This window comes from Suricata suricatta, chromosome 15, assembly GCF_006229205.1.
Source record: "Suricata suricatta isolate VVHF042 chromosome 15, meerkat_22Aug2017_6uvM2_HiC, whole genome shotgun sequence".
NCBI classification, from domain to species: domain Eukaryota; kingdom Metazoa; phylum Chordata; class Mammalia; order Carnivora; family Herpestidae; genus Suricata; species Suricata suricatta.
In genome coordinates, this window is record NC_043714.1 from 47,197,773 (window position 1) to 47,218,110 (window position 20,338).

At 41.5% G+C, this 20,338-nt stretch overlaps 1 long non-coding RNA gene across 2 annotated transcripts in view; it reads left to right on the forward strand.

The window, feature by feature from the left end:
* LOC115279310 overlaps positions 1-17,041 on the forward strand; it is a 36,849-nt gene extending 19,808 nt beyond the window's left edge. The window contains exons 3-4 of one of the 2 annotated variants that reach the window (XR_003903355.1): positions 7,633-7,854; positions 16,715-17,041. This is a non-coding gene — a long non-coding RNA (uncharacterized LOC115279310). The remainder of the gene's footprint in view (positions 1-7,632; positions 7,855-16,714) is intronic. The other variant, XR_003903354.1, reaches the window with a different exon arrangement.
* The last annotated feature ends 3,297 nt before the right edge of the window (positions 17,042-20,338 follow it).

Here is a 20,338-nt window from a genome sequence, read left to right on the forward strand (position 1 = left end):
TTACAAAGTGGTATTGATAACAACTTTATATGCAACTCTTCTCAGTGGCATTTCTGTCTTAAAAGTGTTTTCTAATTTTAAGCCCTCCCCTTTTTTTAAAAATTTGCGTTTATTTACTTAGAGAAAGAGTAGGCTAGGGAGGGGCAGAGAGAGGGGGAGAGAGAGAATCTCAAGCAGGCTCCACACTGCCAGCACAGAGCCTGATGAGGGGCTTGAACTCACAAACCATGAGGTCATGAACCAAGCCAGCATCTAGTGGGACGCTAAACCGACTGAGTCACCCAGACACCCCTAACTTTAAGCCTCCTGAGGACAAAGGCCATATCTTGTTTGCCTTTGTATCTCTAGCACAGTCTTCGGGACACAGTAGGTATTTAATAAATACCCATTGAATTAGTAGATGAATATATACAGTTTGAGACTCAAAGAAATGGGTCCCCCATGTAGAACGTCACGCAGAGTTGCAGTGGACAGTCGTAGGACCAGGGGAAAAGCATCATAGCTTTTAAGTAGTTTCTATGCCATCCCTAGGAAGTGATCCTTCTAGAACAGACCTACATGGTAAGGCGGCCCAACATTACAACAAGGTCTGCAGCACCTGCCGTTGTCTCTACAAAGAACGCCAACGGGGCTGCGCTTCTTTTCCAATGGACTCTTACCTCGGAGCCAGAGACACTTCTTCCTCTTAGCTCCGACTGTATCTTCATTTTGCAACCAAACCCTCGGAGGCTTACAAGCTGCATATATGTGTAAAGGTAGCTACATTCACTGGTAGGAAGCAGGGAGTTTAAGTTTTCCTGGACCCTGCTCACTCTTGAATTTTCATGTCGAGAAGAAGAGGTAGACTATCCATGACAAGACATTTTCCTGTGTTTCACAATGTGGTTGACTGCCATGAGATTCATAGCTTGAAAACGCAAGGCACAGATTTGTAAATCTCATGGAGTTTTGCCAGAATGGAAGGAAAAGAGTCTGCTCTTTAATCTATTTTATAGATTTGTGAAATGATAATCCATTTTTAATTCTTTTATTTACTCATTCTTTCTACAAAGATGTACTAATTGCTTACTCTGTGTAGAGGATTGTGCTAGGAGCCATTAAATGTCTATGAGTGAGCAACATGGAATCTCTTTTTTCCAAGAGTTTAATTCAGTTGAGGTAACTTAGAGGAGATCAGGCACATTCTCTTCCTACTTGTTAAAAAAAAAAAAAAGCCAAGAAAGAAAAGAGTGCATGAGCTAAGTAAAAATGCAACCAGTGCAACTTTATAAGCTCTGACTACATTCTCTGGTTACGGATTTATGTTGGATGTGCTTGTTTGGGGTAATGAAGTGAGAATCAAGGAAAGTAAATCCTCATTGTTTATCCTGTTGTTCATCATTCTGTTAATTCATTGTTGGGGATAAATGAGTCCTAATGGGTGTTCCTTGAAACGGACTAGCTAAGTGTTCTTACCCTCTTATTAGCTATCAGTTTATTGAGAGACAAAGGTGGAGGAGAGGAATGCTGTTACCTTTTCTTAAAGGGAGGATTCTGGCTGTGGTTCCAGATAAACACAGGACTACTCGAAACATGCCTAGGATTTGGGTTGAGGGGTGGGAAGAGAGGGAGAGGGAGAGAAAGAAGGGAAAGGAGAAAGAGATTCTGAAAGAACACTGGCAGCGCCCCATGGAGAAGAAATAGTCCCTTGCAAGTGATTAAAGTACTTGGTATTGTGTGCCCAATTAACACATGCAATTTGACAGTGTTTTGAAGCAAGAGGCAGGTGTTATCCTTTTAAGGAGGATGAAACTGAAGTTTAGAAAGACTATTTGACTCATCCAAAAACTAAAAGTGGTATTATAGCGGCCAAGATTTGGAAATATAATCTCCTGATTCCAGGTTTGATGTTTTCCCGCATTCTACAAGGAAGTACCCCAAAGTCAGGTGGAATCGGACGTTGGAAAAGAAGGTGGACAAGACACAGTGCTCACTGTTGTGTGCTTACCACTCCCCACACATTCATCCATTCTTCTAGCACACACACATTTTGTGTCTGACACAAACAGGGCTGAACAACACACAGACATCCCACTTTGAGGATGGAGAGAGGCAAAAGAGAGTAAAAATTTTCCTGTTCTAAAGAACTCTGGAACATTGTCCTAGAGCCATCTTCTTGCCCTCTGTATTGTCATTCCAAACTGCCTCTTTCTTCTTCATTCCATTAGGTGTATTATCTTTCCCAAACCTAGAAATTTCTAAACCTAGGCATTTTTTTTTCTTTTACACCTGCATCAAAGTTGTCACTAAACATTTCTCCAGTTTTCTAATGTCCACAGTCTTCATGAGTATATGTTTTTAAAGTTTATTTTTATTTATTTTGAGAGAGAGATAGAGAGTGAACGATGGAAGGGCAGAGAGAGAGAGAGAGAGAGAGAGAGAGAGAGAGAGAGAGAGAGTTCAGGCAGGCTCAATATTGTCAGCACAAGAGCCCAATGTGGGTGGGGCTCGAACCCAAGAACCTTGAGATCACGACCTGAGCTGAAATCAAGAGATGGATGCTTAATCAACTGAGCCACCCAGGCATCCCATAAGTATATGTTTTAATTTCTTGGTAGTCTCTCTCTTGAGCAACTGCTTCTAATTCAGCTTCATTTCTCATGAAACTCCTGGAGCCATATTTTAAGATCATATTTAATAATCTTCCACAGTCCTAAGAAAATATAATACCTTGCTTTCTGTATCCCATCTGTATTAGCCAGGGTTCTCCAGAGAGGCTGAACCAATAGGATGTATACAGTTATACATGAGAGGTAATTTATTATGGGAACACACTCACACAGTTATGGGGGACAAGAAGTCCCACCACCTGCCATCCGCTAGCTGGAGACCCTGGGAAGCCAGTTGTATAATTCCCTCCAAGCATGAAGGCCTGAGAAACAGGAGCCCTGATGTCTAAGGACATCCCAGCTCAAGAAAAGCGAGAAGGAATTCACTCTTCTTCTGCCTTTCTGTTGTATTTGAGCCCTCAATGGATTAGATGATGCCCACCCATATGGGTGAGGGTGGATCATCTTTCCTTGGTTTACTGAGTAATGTTAATCTCTTGTAGAAACATGCTCCGACATATCCAGAAAGAACACTTTACTAGCTGTCTTGGCATTTCTTTGCCCAGTCAAGTTGACACATAAACTAAACCATCACAACTTCGTGTTCCATCTCTAGCCAAGCATGATGGACTCTACATCTCCTTATGCCATAGCTTAGCATGATTCCTCTACTTCCTCTAGACTAGACTCTACTATCCACCATAGACACGTGGACATACACACACGCGCGCACACACACACACACACACACACACACACACACACACAAACACTCCCCACTATTCCTCCATCTTGAAACTCTTCCTCAAAAATGAAGAAATGGATGGGGTGCTTGGGTGGGTCAGTCGGTTAAGTGTCTGACTTTGGCTCAGTTCTTGATATCATGGTTCGTGGACTCGAGTCTGGCGTCAGGCTCTGTGCTAATAGCTCGGAGCCTGGAGCCTGCTTTGGATTCTGTGTCTCCTCTCTCTGTCCCTCCCCTGCTCATGCTTTGTCTCTTTCTCTATTAAAATAAATGTTTAAAAAGTGAAAAAATGATATTAATAATACTAGTCACAAAGGACTCATAATGATTAAATAATGTAACACATAATCGGTGCTGTCTGGCAGAGAATACACTTTAATAAGTAAATAAACCATTAATTTTTCATGCTCACCCATACCCCGAAACTCATTTTCCTCATTGATCAATCTTTTGGTTTGGCAGCCTCCTTAGCACTTACATTACTATTTATATAATATTACCTGGTACTTGTCACATTTCTTAGGTTTGCTTGTCTGTTTACCTTCTGTCCCCAAAGACATTGTAAGCCTCTGCAGGTCAAGAACAGTATTTGTATGTGTACATGTGTGCAGGCACGAGACTGTTCTTTACAGCACCTCTTAGAGTGCCGTGGATACTATAGAATTAAAAGAATATTTGTTACAGCTTGGCATATGAAAGAAGCAGTAATTTCAAATGAATGAATAAAGGTATAATGGAGATCATGGAGATTAGTCATCTGTTGATTATTCTTTAGAGTGCAAAGCTGCCTCTGAGGACCTCTTTATAACTACTTGTTCCTTTTCATGTACTGTTTTTTTATTTCTTCTCCTTCAGTCCTCATATCCAGTCAATCATTACATTTTGTCAGTTCCACTGTCCTCTTCGGGCTTGATTCTATATTTCCATTAGTCCAGGCCATCCTCATTTCTTGCTCAGATCCATATTCCATAGGGCAGCCTAGATGGATCTTTTTAATGTACAGCGATGATTATGTCACTCTGTTACTTAAAATCCTTTATTGGCTCCCACTGCCCTGGGGAGAAAGTCCAAGTTGCTCAATGTGGCATCCCTAGTTTGAGTTCTACAGAGAGCAGAGCCTGAGCCATTGATTTGGATGGAGGTAGTTTATTTGAGAGATGATTCCAAGGGACAGAGGGAGGCAACCAGAAGAGTGAGATTGAGAAAAAAGAAAATTCAGTTTTTTATTTAGCTGCTCACTGTGGTGAGCAACTGGGGTTCAGTCTCCTGGGGGACATCTGATGATTCATGTAGTATCCTCAGAATTATCTCACATGGACGGGATTTAATGCATATCTACTGACTCCATTTCCATCGGTTGGACGGCTGTATCTGGATGTGGGGTGCCTGGTCCCCCCAGACTTCCAGCTGCTCCTCAGCTCAGAGGAAGGCTGGAAACAGAATACATACTCAGGCATGTGAACAACCCATATTTCAGCCATAGTGATTTCCTGGACCGCATTTTCTCTTGCTTTTGTTTATTGTATACCTGATCCCTCTGCCTGGAATGCTTTTCTCCTTGATGACTTCTTTTTTCTTTCAAGTTTTTAGATCAGATATTAACTCCTTCAGGAAATCTCCCCTGACTAGCATCCTCACTCCCTGCAGTGTGCTCATAAGAAGGAGTTACATACTGCTCTTGTGTGTCCCTATAATACATTGTTTTTCAGTGCACTTATCATTCTGCATTGCCGTTATGGTCTCTCAACACCGGGAGTTACTTGAGGCCAGGGACTGTGTCTTTTCTGCCGTTATATCTACAGAGTCTAGTAAAGTAGCAGGAACACAGCAGTTGCTCAATAAATATTCAAAGAATGAGGAAAAATGAACCAGGATATAGTCCTATCTTCTAATATATTAGTCCCTTTTAGTATAAGCAACTCAAAACCCAACCAAAGGGGCTTAAGCAAAAAAGATAATTTAGTAATTTAACTGAGAAATCCAAGGGCAAGTCTATTTTAATAAGGATTCAACCTTTGTCCTTGGGATATGGCTCTTTTTGAGGAGGGGCAAGGGGTGAAGAAGTAAACTGAGGCAGGGTTCCCAAGAAGCAGAAACTGAGACCAGAAATCTTGTGCAAGTGATTAATTGAAGGAACACTTTCAGAACTGGGCTGAGGGAAGCAGGGAAACCTTGGCCAAGATGTGGTCTGAGCAGGAGACCAGCAGCGATAGCCTAATTTCCCGGGAGCCCGGGGCATCAACTGTACCACAAAGTTTCTTCTGCCTTAGGGCAAGGCAGACGACCTTTTGTATCCCCGGACAATGAATTCGTCATTGTCTGCGGGCTGCCTCTAGAGGTGAGGGTGGAGGATAAGGTCTGAAGCTTTTGTCTGGGTGGCTCCTGTTTGGTCCAGAGCCCTTCTCCTGGAAAGGGGTGCTGAGAACTTTCAGCAGCCAGGGGATGGGGACGTTGGCCTGGCTAAAGGGGTCTGGGCAATAGATCTTAGTAAAGAGAAGATGAAGTTTCAGTGATTCTGGAATTGTATGGATGGAGAAGACTCTGGTAAGGTGAATCTACAAAGGGAAACCTGGGGCTTGGTACCCCAAGGAGCGGAGGCAGATGCTGGATAGCCAAAGAGCAACCCGGCTTCTACATTCCGGGGAGCAGGTGCCCTCTATCTGTTAGAGGTGGTACTGCGCCTCGCCTTCCAGCTCCCCCCCCCCCTCCGCCCCCCCACCCTTAGATAGTTGGTAAACAGGGCTGGAATTTATCTGAATATATAGGAGAGTTTGCTCCGATAGTTCCCTGTATTGTCATTTTATTTGGCTAACCACCCAAATGTCTGAATACAAGATGCTGGTGGGCAGCAAAGGAGAAAAAGTGAGCACTGCAAAGGGCCAGCGTGGGGGGGGGGGGGGAACTGAGCACTGTCTCTGACCGGGAAAATGCGCCATTTTCAGCTTTTCCACATTCTGGATAAGGAGAGATATCGAGAAATTTACTCCTAAATCCTATAATCAAAGAGGCCTTGTTATGCTTCATACTATCAGTTAGAGAATCTGGGGGAAAAAAGAATCTTTAAAAACCAATCAGAAAGCTTTCAGCTGAGAAGAAATGTAAAGTTTCTATTTTAACCACGAGCCTTGAGAAGTTTGTAACATTTGACCTACCTAAAATATGAAGAAGGTGCCACCCGATCATTTTCGTTTCTGTCTTTTAGTTTCCTTTTATTAGCTTTTGGTAGTAGACCTTAACAGATCTAGCAGATGGAACATTCACACTTGGGATCATTTGCTTTCACAGACCCCTTACCTCCTTCAAGCATCGCGGTAGATTTATTTAGACAATCGTGCATTTTAGTGGTGCTCTGTTCAGATTTCCACTTGAACATATGTCTGTTATAGTTTGTGAACTTCAGTTAATGTCTTCAAGGGACAACCATGAGAAAATCCCTTAATTGGGGTTCTGTTTGAGTTCGATTATTAAGGATAATGAGCGTAACTATTTATTAGCCTAAGTAAGCCCCTCTGCCATGGAAACATCTGTCATGTGGAAGGTACTAAGACTCTATATTTTGCTGGCAAGCGTGGTGTACATTTCTGCTTCAGTGATGAAATTTAATCTTACCACCAATGAAAGACATTGCCATTATGCCATGATATAAAAGATGCCCAACTAAAGAGAAGTGTAAACTTGACTTTAAATAAATGCTTCTAGCAATTGTTCCTTTTCCCTCAAACATTACTTCCAATTTGAACTCTAACCTGATGTATTCTGTTGAATTGCTCTGATCCTCTTCTTTTGGTATGCTCTTCTCTGCTGTCCCCAAATTTTAATTAGTTTTCAAATAGCAGTTGAGAACGTTCTTGCCTGCTGTCGGTGGGATGAGCCTTTGGAATGAGGACTAGTGGGTGGTCGGAGGAACGTGCGTGAACAGCGGGCAGGCTACATCATTGCTGGTTGTAGAAACTACCGTTTGTTGGTTGGCATGCCTCCCTTCAGGCATGATATGATGCTGGTTTTCTCCAAGTTCAGTTGTTGACTGTCTTCACCGTTTTTGCCATATCATTGTATTGCCTGTGCAAATTTTCATTGAAATTTTTCCCTTAAATTGACTCATATGTGAAAATTTTACATACCATTCTGGCCTCCCCTTAAGTAGTAATATCCAGGTGTCTGAGGTTTGATGTGCCATTTGCATGGGTTTTTTCATTTGATCTAGGATACACATTTATTTTCACATTGTTAGCATATCCGGAGTCACCACGTGTCTTACAATGGAGGCTAATGACCACCCTCGCACTTTCTGTTGACCAGGCAGCGGCAGGCCTGGTTCCTAGTTGTCATTGCCTGACACCTTCTGGTGAGAAGAGGAAGGCACCAGCTAAAAACTTGAAAGGACATCAGTAGCATGGGTGAAAATCCTGAAGTCCCAGAAGGAACATGCTTGAAAAAATGCCCACTTCACTAATGCTGTCCATGCCATTGATGATGATTTCATGTGGCAAGTTGTGGCCACTGCTGACCTCAAGTTTAAAAGTGAGTCATAAGAATTGTAGAGAAATTTAAGATATATTTTAGCCAATTAAATTTGGTTATATGATCATTTGTATGTAGGCCCAAGTGTAATTTATTTTAAAATAATATGTCCAGAGAAGCTTAAAGGAGTTCTTTCTGTAAGAATAAAATATGTATGTTACCTAACAAGAAAATATTAGGTCATAGTTCTTTTCCTTTTTTCTTAGTAGTACGTTAAATAATGGTGTATATCACAATCAAAAGTGTCTCAGATTTGATGACATATTATATTACCTTTAATACACATTCAAATAAGCAAAGACCTTTCCCTTAAATCTGACTGGACCATTGTACATATAATTACTGAAATCAAGAGTCAGACACTTAACCGAATGGGCATCCCCTGTGCCCCCAGTTGTTTTAGCTTTTAAATGGGTGTCTTAGGTAGATTCTCTCAGAAGCAGGCCCTGAGACAAAAATGTGCGTGTAAATAGTATTTGGGATTCTAGGAAGCAAAGATAGTGGGGAAGTGAGACAAGGAGAAAAAAGAAGTCAATGTAGGTGTGTCCATGAGCAGGCCACCATTGTGGGCAATTGAGACTGGATCCCACTGGGATCCTCCGACCTTGGGATATGGAGAATATGCCTTAGAGTTAACCCATCCGAAGACAAGGAAGCTATTTAGTTATCAAGCACTTATTTACCAAGTACTTGGTACAGAATAAGTGTTTCGTTAGCAAGCAGTGTTCTGTATTGTTAAGAATTGGTCCGCAGTTGTTAACTCCGTAGTAGGTCGGTCCTGCCCCGAGCACCTGCCGTCTTCTCCTGGGGCGAAAGATCAGGTGCCTGCAGGAGGGAGCTGTTGGCGTATATGATAGTAATGAGTGCCTAGGGAATAGGTGCATGATATCAACAACACTTCATCCAATGAGAATAATAACATTACCCCCACGCACTGTTTTTTGTGGCTATTAAGTGCAATCAGACATACTAGCACTGGTATATAGTAAATTTTGATAAACGTTGGCTAACTTATTACATTTCATTCTCATTTTGGACTGATAACCATCTTACCAAGCTGTTGGGCTACAGTTAAATACGCCTTAGGTGATGCTTCAGTTTTTGTGGGTCCTCCAAGTATTTCTTCCCTACCTCTTGGTTAGCACGTCTTCACTCCAACGGGCCAATTGGCGAACCTGTAAGAAATATCTTCTCTCTATATTTGAATGTCCCTCCATAGTATGGTGCTTTAGAGGATTTTCCTCTTTTGGGTATTTGTTAATTTGGCTCCACTCTTGACAAATACTTAGTATTCAAAAATTTAAAAAAGATTTTTCAGATCTTTATGTACTTTAGTGGACATTCATTCATCTCCCATCAATACTGACAGCTTCCCTTTCCCCTACTAACTACACTTAGATTTATTGGGGTATAAACATTCCTCACCATCACAGCCATGTATAGTAGTTTTATGGTTTGGTCGAATAGTCCTAGCTGTTCCTATTCCAGTGTTCAGGAGTGGGCCTTAATTGGCCTAAGTCTTTCAAAAAATGCCACCTCCTTGATAGAATTTTTAGTTCAAGAATGGGCATCAACCCAGGCCTAAGTCAATCAGTATATAATATTCCTCTGGTTCAGAAGTAATTATAATATCTACAATGGTCCAGTCAGATTTAAGAGAAGGGTCTTTGTTTGAGGATTGAGAAGAGACTGCCTCCCTTCTGCTGGACCAGAATGAGAAAGTCTGTCACCTTGACTGCTGCTGACAGCTTTCCATGCCATAAATTCGAAAGCTGAGCTTGAGCTGTCCTTGTGGATGAAAGAGTAGAGATTAGTAAAGGAGGAATGGGATGAGTCTGTTTTAAAATATGGCCAACTCCAGAGACTCCTGGAAGGGTAGAATGGGGATAAATTTTGTCTCTCTTGCCTGTTTTCTTCTATCTATGGGGAGGTGCCAAGAATTTTTTCTTGAAGTTCCTCATGAAAGATCAGAGTTCATAGAGATAGATAACACAAATACTCCTTTTTTTCATAGACTGAGAGATGTTTGATGGTGAGTGTCAACCCTTTTGGGAAACTACATGGCCCTAACAAATACTCTTGCAAGAAAACCTTCCATCTTGTGTCTCCTACAGTGAAGCTGTATCAGGATGTTTGCATTCCTTGGTAGATGGGGAAGTGAAAGGAGAGTCCTAACATTCTTTGTTTAGGAGAGACTCCCAAAATTTGCCCCAAGGTAGCACTGTGCTCCAAGCCAAGCCACAAAGTATTGGGAAGGATGATGTTTCGTGGTCACATGTGGAGGATAAGAGATGGTAGGGCTCAAGGGTTCTGAGTCCTCAAAGAGCTCTTACCACCCCTAGACGTCCTTGTGGGGGCTCTGATGCAAGAATGCACAGAGGCCTTTGATGCTGGGTCCCTCACTCTGTGAGCTGGGCTGGGCTCCATGGGGCTACTAGAGGTCAGACTGTCTCAGTTGGAACCACGATCCATAATTCCGTATCTTCGTAATCTGCTGCTGGTGTTTTCATTGTTATTAGTTGCCTAATCAGACTTAAGTGGATTGTACTGGAAACAGAACTCCTATCCCTGGACCCACACCCTAACATATTTGGTGAGGAGAGAACCTGGAGGAAAGTAAACCATTTGAGTATCTATGTTAGAGGTTTTGCTCTGGAGCAGAGTCAATCACCTCACCTTTTGGTCTTCCCTGGTGTGGGTATCTCTACAGAGAGAAGTTTCTTCAAGTCTTTGATATCTCACTGGCTCCATGGAAGATACATTATCCAAAAAGCCAAGCCAGAAAAAACCTTTTCACACAGTAGCCAGGACTTTGGCCTCTTTGTTTGACTTGACTAAAGCTCTGCTCCTCAGCATTGCTGCCCAATGGCATCCTTGGCTGTGATCCTCTTTGGGGTGCTTTCTGGGTGATGGGTCGGAAAGAGGAAGAAAGTGCTATGAGGTGAGGAGACTTGAGCTGTTCCTAGAATAGACGATACCGTGGAAACTTTGTAATGCCAACCTGGACATTACTTCCAGTTTATAAAGTGTTTTCATTGGTATTTCTTATAGATCTTAGTGAACATTAAAATGCACAAAGAGTTCCTTGAAGACAATATGAAGCACACGTGATTCACTAGCATACAAATTTATGCATACAGTTCATACATATTCATGAATGCACTTCTAGTAACTTATAGAATAGTAATAGTAGATTGATTTGGGTAGGGATAGGGCATGTTATGAATTAGTCTGAAGGTTGAGGCTAAAAATAAGAAAAGGAGAAGGGAGGTAAGGGAGGAAAGGAGCATCTCTTGAGTGTAGCTGCTTTGCATGTGTTCTCACATATGCAGGTAAGGACAATTTATGAAAGAGCTGTTATTCTTCCCGTTGGGCTGACACCTAACATCACAGACAGTAAGCAACAGAATCCACCTTTGAACACAAGACTATGTAATTTCCAAGCCTGAATTTCGTCCATCAGCACCATGTTCTAGTTTCCTTTAGTGATCAGGTTAAATGGAACTTTTATGTCAGTAAGTTGCTCTGAGCTAACCTAGAATGCTCACTATCACCTTGCTTGCTTATCAGTGTTTTCCGAGTTCCCTCCCCATGTTACCTACCTAGACTTTTATTCTGTGGGACCCCAGTGGAGACCTCGGTTCTATCAAGGCCAGACCTGGGACTCCAGCCCATTCTTACATCTCGCCTGTGCTATATCTCATATCTGGGATGCCCTCTTCTTACTGATGAAACAAGTGCTTCCTTTCCCATCTCTTGGTATCCCTGTCCACCCTTGCCTCCACTTTTGGCAGTCAGATCAGCAATTTTCACCTCTGGATCAGAGGGCAGAAGTCAATGCTTGGGATTTATTTCAAAAGCTTCGCCCTGGGAGGAAAGAAGATATTTAGACAACTTCACGATACGTAGGTTGCAAAACTGAAAATAGATACGTGCTCTCATGGTTGGGCCCAGAGGAGAGCAGCAGAAAATCAGAGAGGTAGAGTTCTATGTAGGTGGGTCCCAAAGAAGCTGGCCTTTAAGACGCTGAGTCCTGAAGGTGAGGTGTGTTCATGGAATCCCTGTTTGTTTGGAGGAATTGAGAGTAGAGATAGTCTGTGCCCTCAGACGAGACTTCGTTGTGCTTCCACTTGACAGGGGGCAGTGTAACGATGCCCTGTGCTGAGAGGGCCCGAGGAAGTCCTTGCAGCTCAGAGTGTAGGGTAAGTAGGTGTCCCTAACAGGGTAGCTGAGACAGGACACCCAGAGAGCCATCAGATCCAAGGATCCTTGCAGCCTGGAGCATGGAGGATGCAGCTTCGTGCTATATGGACTGAAAACGGATGGGGAGGAAGACATCGACTCAGGTGACAGTGTAGGTGTAAGAGGCTGGGGCCCAAGGCATCCCTCTCCCCAGACCTGAATTCTGCAGAAGACCCTCCTCCCCCAACTCAATTTAGACCCAGTGAGGTAGGGGCAGGTTAGGATTCTGCCTTGCAAAGGGTGCCCAAAGCCAAAATCTATTCAGTTGAGACAAATCATCAGTTTGTGAAGTAATATTGGGAGATCATTGGAGCACGCGGGGGAGTGGAAGGGTTGCCACTCTGGCCCCATCGTGGGTCAGCTCCTCTTTCACTTCTCTTCAAGACCCACTTCTCTGTTGTGGGAAAACTTCTGTTCCTCGGTCAGAAAGCTTGAGGTGACTTCATTTGCAGGAGGGACGCAGACAGTTATTTCTGGCAGCGTTTGGGGTGGCAGAACCAGTAGGGGGTCCGTTGGAGACAATTTCACTAGCTTTGCAATCAAATGGAAATTTGCCTGGAGACATTTCATCCAACATCAGGGGAGAAAGTCATGGGGAAAATGAAGAGCAATGCAGTGTGCTAGCAAGAAGCAGGTAGACTGGTTGGCAAAAGTGCCTACCAGTGAAAAATATTCCCAAGGAATTAAATGCACACAAATTAAAACCACAGTTACTGTTTTATGATGACCAGATTGGCAAAGATAAGAAAAGAATGATAATACCTAGAGCTGGTGAGGAAAGCTGGTAGAAATATAAATTGTTTGGTTTCTTCTGGAGGGCAATTTGGTACCATGGATCCAAATGTAAACTGTTTCCCTTGGGGTCAGCAGTTCTAGGAATTTAGCCAAAGGGAAGGATCAGATACATACAAAAACATGTATGTGCGAGGTGGCTGATGCCAGGTTTGTTTATAGGAGTGAAACATTAGAACACAAACATATTAATGAAGAGTGAAGCAAATAAATTACAGAGCATACGTATACCAATCCACCGTCTATGTGCAAACAAATCCGGAGATGTGATATGGACATTGCAATGATTATGCAGCTTTATATTTATTAGCGTAGTATGGCATTTAAGATACATTGCTAAGTAATAAAAGCAGCTTACAATCAGTATATTTGGCATGAATGAATTAAAAATCTGCACAGAGGTAAGAAGCTGAGGCTCTAATGTATGGCGTGGCTGGACTTAATAACACAAGACTGCACACTTGAAAGTTGTTGAAAACAGATCTTACAGGTTCTCAACACACAGGAACTGTGTGAGGTGCGGGATATAGTCCTTATCTTGGTCTTAGTAATCATTTTATAGTGTATCTGTATATCGAGTCATGTTGCATACTTGGGATATATACTAGTATCTTTGTCAATTATTCTTCAGTAAAATTTAAAAAATATGCATATGCATGGACAGAGAGAAGTCTGGGATGAGTTCAATAAAGTCTTTTCATTAAAGATACTGTTGGTGGTGAACATTCGTGTGCTGTTTCTCCAGCAGCTTTGTGAATTCAATTCGCTCCTAAATTATTTGGCACCAAGCATTATAATATATATTTTTTGATGGGTCATTACTCTTATAGACTTCTGAGAACCTATGTGACTACAAATAACCCTCTGTTGATTGTTTTGGGTATAGACAGGTTGTGGAAGGAAAATGACCATCTTGGATTTAGATGGCATTTTCAAATGGGGCTAGGTAGGGTCAATGCCAAGCACCTTATTAGGAAGAGAACTGTAGAGCTTTGTAAGACAAAGCACCAACAACCAATGCATCCTGGGATCCTTGTCTTCCCTCCTTCCTGGTAGTCAGTGCTGAAGCTGCCTTCACACTGCTTGGGGGAAACTGGTCCTATGGAATGTCGAATGTCTGTCTGGCTCTGGTTGTGACACAAATCTGTCACTCCTGGGTCAGGGAGAGACAACAGGAACAGCGTCACCCTCGAGCATAATTCAGGCATAGAATCTGGGAACCAATGGTCTGAATTTCAAACTGCTCCCTAACTGTTGATAAGCCAACTGAAACAAAACCCCCGTTGCAAGGAAGTATACCATGGAGAAAGGGAGAAAAAAAAGAAAGATGAAAATCTGAGAGGAAATAAAGGAAGGGAGGAAGAATCAAAGGAGGAAGGAATGAAGGAAGGCAAGAAGAGAATAGTTTGGAAGATAAATGTTTGGGGAACTTTTGCAGATACTATTTCTGAAAGCAGTTGTAAAGATTTTTGAAGGCCTTGGACTGTGGCCCCCTTACCACGCTTTAGGGAGGTTTTGGGACCTTGGGAATGAGAAAGATGAGAAGTCAGAAAGACTGGGTGGAGGTGTAGCTCTGTCACTCACCAATTGTGTGACTCTGACTCTGCACAACTGTATCTGGATCTACTCTGAGACCATGAGCATGAGCTGGAACATTCGAAGTTTCCTACCAGCTCTAACAAGCCATGTCTTGAAGTTCTAAGAACACACATTCTAAGAGAGACAGGCAGGATGTGTTTGTGGTGGCCATGTTGCAGATGGACCCACCTGTCTCAATTTTCCACTTGCCTTATTTCTTTAAAAAAATTTTTTTAACTTTATTTATTTTTTGAGAGACAGAGAGAGTTAGAATGTGAGACGGGGAGGGGCAGAGAGAGACGGAGACACAGAACCCAAAGCAGGCTCTGGACTGAGCTGTTAGCACAGAGGCCTATGTGGGGCCCGAACCCAGGAATTGTGAGATATGACCTGAGCTGAAGTCAGACGCCTAACCGACGAAGCCACCCAGACGCCCCCCACTTGCCTTATTTCTACCCTTTGTGCTAGGCGGTGACTGCCAGAAGTCATTCTCATAATTCCTCACAGAAAACAGGCCAGGCTCCTGTGAAAACAATGATGGATATGATTCCCTTCAAAGGGCTAAGAGGTTGCCCAAAAATTTTCAGTCACATTATAGAAATGACATGATCCCAAATCCTTAATGATGTTTAGGTTTTGTAGGTAGCGGACTTCTTACCTAAGTTCCTGAGTCTCCATAAGAAATCTGTGTGAAACTTGGCTTCAGATGTACTATGCTATCCTGTTTGTGTTTTTTCTCAGGATTAGGATAAAATAACAGCATGGAGCCTCAATGAAAAAATATTTCTGAGATATATTGTATATATAGTAAATGAATACAATGAATTACATTACATTGATCATAAACGTAGCATTGGGTATTTTACATGGGCACACACCTAAGCGCCATCCAGATGAAGACATAGACCCTTCTGCCACTCTGCTTAGACGGGTTACCTCTTCCAACCCACAACCCCCCAAAGGTCGGCTGTTTTGACTTCTATTACCATTGATTGGTTTTGTCTGTCCTTAAAATTTATATAATGGATTCACGCAGTATGTACATTTTGGATCTGATGGGAGAATTTCCTTGGTTCATATTCATATCACTGAAAACACTTATTTTAGTCTGGTCATGCTTCTCTTAACTACTTTAGACAAAAGGCCACATAGACATCCTGACATAAAGTATATGTTGTCTGACGACCATATGTACTGCTATATGCAATGTTTACTACGCAGTTTTACAGGTGCCCTTATTTTTTATGTATTTTTGAGACATAGCACAAGCAGGGGAGGGTCAGAGAGAGAGGGAGACAGAATAAGAAGGAGGCTCTAGGCTCTGAGCTGTCAGCACAGAGCCTGATGCTGGGATCAAACCTATGAACTGTGAGATCATGACCTGAGCAGAAGCTGGCTACTAAACCGATTGAGGCACCCAGGCGCCACTACTCAGATGCCTTTAAACTCATGTCAAGTACCTCTTGGATCAGGTGCTACAAGAGTTAGAGAATCAATGGTGAATCTAGAGAGACAATCAGACTCTGTGGAAAACAGACGAACAAGCTTAGAAGTGAATCGCCATAATTGTGAAAAGGGGCTAAATTGTTCCCAAGGATACTCTTTAAAAAGACATAATAAGAGGAAACATCTCACTTCTGAACAATGAACCACGCAAACGCCTAATTCATTAGACTTTCAGGCCCATCCAGAAATGCGAACAAACATCCTGCTATTCGGCATCGCGTCACTAGATGGGGATCTTGAGTCAATCATCGCTTGCTGGTTTTCTTTATCTCTGGGTTTCTTTATTTGAATCTGTTTTATCGAGGGTCTGAATACACATAATAATACAAGTTTGCAATTTTGGGATTTCACTTTTTTTTTTGGCTGAACTTTTTGGGGATGGTATTTTTGAGTAAAATGAATTTAGTTTAAAATGTATTAGCTTAATTAATCTCTCCTCTGGGGTCCCGGGGAGGCGGAAGAGCCCCTGACGGGCAGTCCCTGTGCTATTAATCTGGTGTTTATTTCTGGCAGAAGCGACCAGTGCTTATTCCCATTGCCCCCACAGGGTGTGGCTGGTTGTGGAGACTGTCATTAAACTTCATAACTGATTGAAAGAGGAAATCCTCACTAGAATGTGCTCCACAGCTGCTGACAAGTGAACTCAACTGTCCGATTTCCATAGAATACGCAGGTTCGATCTCTTTATTTATAAAAACCGTAGCGGTGAAAGCTAACGCTTTTTGTTCTTCTTTTTTCACAGTGAAATTCCAAAGTGACTTTTATTCTTCATCCCATGTTGACCTCATAGAAGAATCTAGATGTATGAAGTAAAAGCCTTTGCTCTCTCTTTCATTTGTCAGGGCAGTCATGCCATTCAGGAATAAAATCCCCAGCTTCCAGTGACTAAAGCAGCCTGTCCTCATGTATAAGTTCTCAAGAAAGCGCCAGAGCTGGACAGTTTTGCCTGTGACGCGCTGACCTTCTATCTAGGGACAATGTGGCCGCCTAGCTTTGGCTGCTATCTGAAATGAGTTTGAGTGTCTCAGCTCATTTCCTAAGAAACACAAATAAAGCCCACATAATAAAGCGTGCGGTTTGGGATTATTGCCAGTCTCTGTTCAGAAGGTGCCCAGAACTACATTTCGGAAAACTAAATTCCTGTTCCACGTAGATAGAGACTCTTGTATTTTCCGATGGGTCCAGTTGGAGGGCACGGAGGGAAGAGAGAGAAAAGAAAATTGTCAACGGTGAGCACCACGCTGGAGGAAATGACTCTGGTGCCCCAGGCTGAAGGCCCCCGCAGCAGCCTCGAGGACCCCACATTCAAACTGGCGGCTCATCTGACCCCGCGTGACTGGAAGTCGAGGGGCCTCTGCTCTCCCATTTGGTCGTCTGCTCTCCAGCTTCTTCAAAGCTGCGTAATAAAGAATGGTATGGACTTCACTTCTTACCGCCTTCACCGGCCCCTGTCACAGCTCCCACTCACGGAGCGCCGACCAGGCAGGTGCTCCCAGGTTCCCTGTCAGGCCTTTGTCTCCGCTCCGCCTGGCCGGCTAGAGAAATAGGCCGCAGGGCCTGCTTGTGGCGGAAGCAGGGGCTTGGTCACTTGGGACGAACTCGGAACCAAATTTTGTGAGGATGAGGTATTTCTCCCCAAATGTCTCAGAGTTCAGATCCAGAGTGGTCATTGCGTCAAGGGAAGATGTTTTCGTTTGTTTGCGTGTTCGTCCTTGCATTTCTTTCTCTTAAACAAAAGTAAACCATGTTCATTAGAGAGAAGAATTCTAGTAAACGCAGATAGGTTCAAGAAAAATTTTAACTGTCTGTATTCCTCCTACATAGATACAACTGTTAAATGCCTGCTTTCTGCGTGCCCTTCAATCAAAGGTGTGTGGGTACATACATAGGTAATTTTTTATAAAAGTTAAGAGTCATTTTGTACATACTGCTTTATGACTTTTATTTTCACAAAATGCTATGTTGTATCTTTCCATGTATTACTAGGCATTCGTTTTGAACCTCACATTTGGCAGCTGCCTTATATTGTATCATAGACAATTGCTTCTTTTTGAATAGTAGACCATTTCTTCCCAAATTTATTGATGATACAAAGCCGTGATTAACTTTCAAAGGTGATTTTTATTGTATATTCTAGCTTTCAAATATATCCGATTTAGAAGGATTTGACTACTGAGAGATTCCTTCCAGTATGGGAAACTATGCCTTTTATAGAAACATGAACGTAAGTCAACATTTATAAAAATAAATACAACCTTTTTCTCTCCCCATATATGTTAAATTATATTAAAACACCTCCACATATATTTACATGAATTGTATGTATGTATGCGTATATATATATGTATATATATACCCTAATACTACCACATGATACCACCTTTTAATGTAATATGTAATGGAAAATGGTTACTTTAATTCTTAGGGTCGATTCTTATGTGAGTAAATGGAAAAAAATATGCTAGGAATACGAGAGGCATGAAAAATGTTTTAAAGTCTTTATTGGGCTTGAAATGATGAGAGTTTACATAATTAATCATAAGGGGATGTTTTTAGTCACAGAAATGATCATTAGTATCACACTAGAGTTAAGTAATCTTTATAGCAATATAAAAATGCCATTTCACCCTTAGATCTTACCGAGATTTTGTCTCTCTTTTATGCTCTCTGGCATTACAACACTCGGTAATTGAATGCTACTTAATAATGAGGGTGGGTAATGAAACCATCTAAGCTAATGTGTCCATGGAAATTTCTGAAGCACAAACCCTAAATATGCCCACAGTGTGTTGGGTTAGCCCAAAGCTAGGAAAAAGAGAAATTAAGTGCTATCATGGTGGTGTTTAAAAGATTACTCCCACTTTTAAAATTAATAGTCTTTGTTCTTCTTCTTCATCTTTGTTTTTTTTTTTTAATGATCTTTTAAGATGCAAATTCTATATTTCAGCCTCGGTTCACATTTTCATTAATTGCTTTGGTGGGGGCCATCATAAATTTTAACTCTCCTTCCTAAATTATAAGAATGTCTAGGGTGAGCTTTTTGATAAACAGATGGCTCATATTTGGTCTATTTTGACAAAGGCAATAATAAAGACAATTAGTGAGTTCTATTTGCTCACAGGAGAATATAGGTCAATAGTCAACGGTGCAGCCTCTGGAATCAGAGTGACTTTGCTTGTACCTGGGTGCTGGCCCTTACTTGCTGGATGACCTTGGAGTGATCTGCTACACCCCCTCCCCCCTACAGAGGGTGTTTTACCTGAAAAATGTAAAGATTAAGCGAGGAAATGCAAGGTGTGCACCATCGTACCTGACAGAGAAAAGAAGTTCAATGCATTTTTAACTATTGTTTAAAAAGTTGGCTAACTGTATTTGAATATGGAGTTAAATTATACTGTATTTTGATCCCCAAACAAATAGCCTACGAGTAAAGGTTGTTGCAGATTTTTCAGTCTATTTGGTTGGAAATAATTGTGTCATCGTCTAACTAAAATCCCTCAAGCACTTACTTCAAAGACATTTACATTTACAGAAACAAAAGCGTACAACTGTAGTGTAGATGTTTTGACTTTTCTCTGATCTGTTCAGTGAAATGAGCCTTCAATTGAGATATGAGTCTTCTTATCACAAATGTGTTCTCATAATGGCTTTTAGCAAATGTAACTTATTGAAAATAGGAAAAGCTGCCTAAAGTATCATTTAATGAAACACCTTTAAATTTAAAAAAGCAAGAATATCTCTTGTGCCTTCGAAATGGAACTTAATTGGTTCTAAACATGAACAGTTGGATTTTGATCTCTGTGTATAAAAAAAAAGTTTGATTTTGACTATAAGACTGGTTTAAAATTTAACTGCAAGTAATTGATTTGTAAAATTTCAAAAGCAACACTTTAATCCCTTACTAAAGTATTAATAAGTTAATAACCTTATTTCATTGAATTTGCTCTTTCATTATATAAGTCCAGCTCTTTGAGTAGGTCCTTGTTCATTTAAAAAATATGCTCTTATTTTTTGAAACATCGATCTTACTGTGTAAGAAAAATGAATTTGTAGCATCTTTTCTTAGTTGCAGTTTTCCATTAAAATTTACCTTTGCATGAAAGTGAGATGGGGGAGGGTGGGAGAGAGTGACCAAGAAAAGGTTTCTTAATCTTATACTAAATGTGGGCTTTGAATTTTAGCAAATCTGGTTTTTAAGAAGTAAATCTCAATTTTCTTTAATCTTTACTGGCAATAGATACAGTTAGTTAGAGGATCATCAGATTCCTTTGTCTCTACATTTTAAAAAGTGTCCCTCTTATGATTATCACATAGAAAAGAATATAAATCAAGTCCACCTCATAATAAACAGACTTTTCTATTCAGT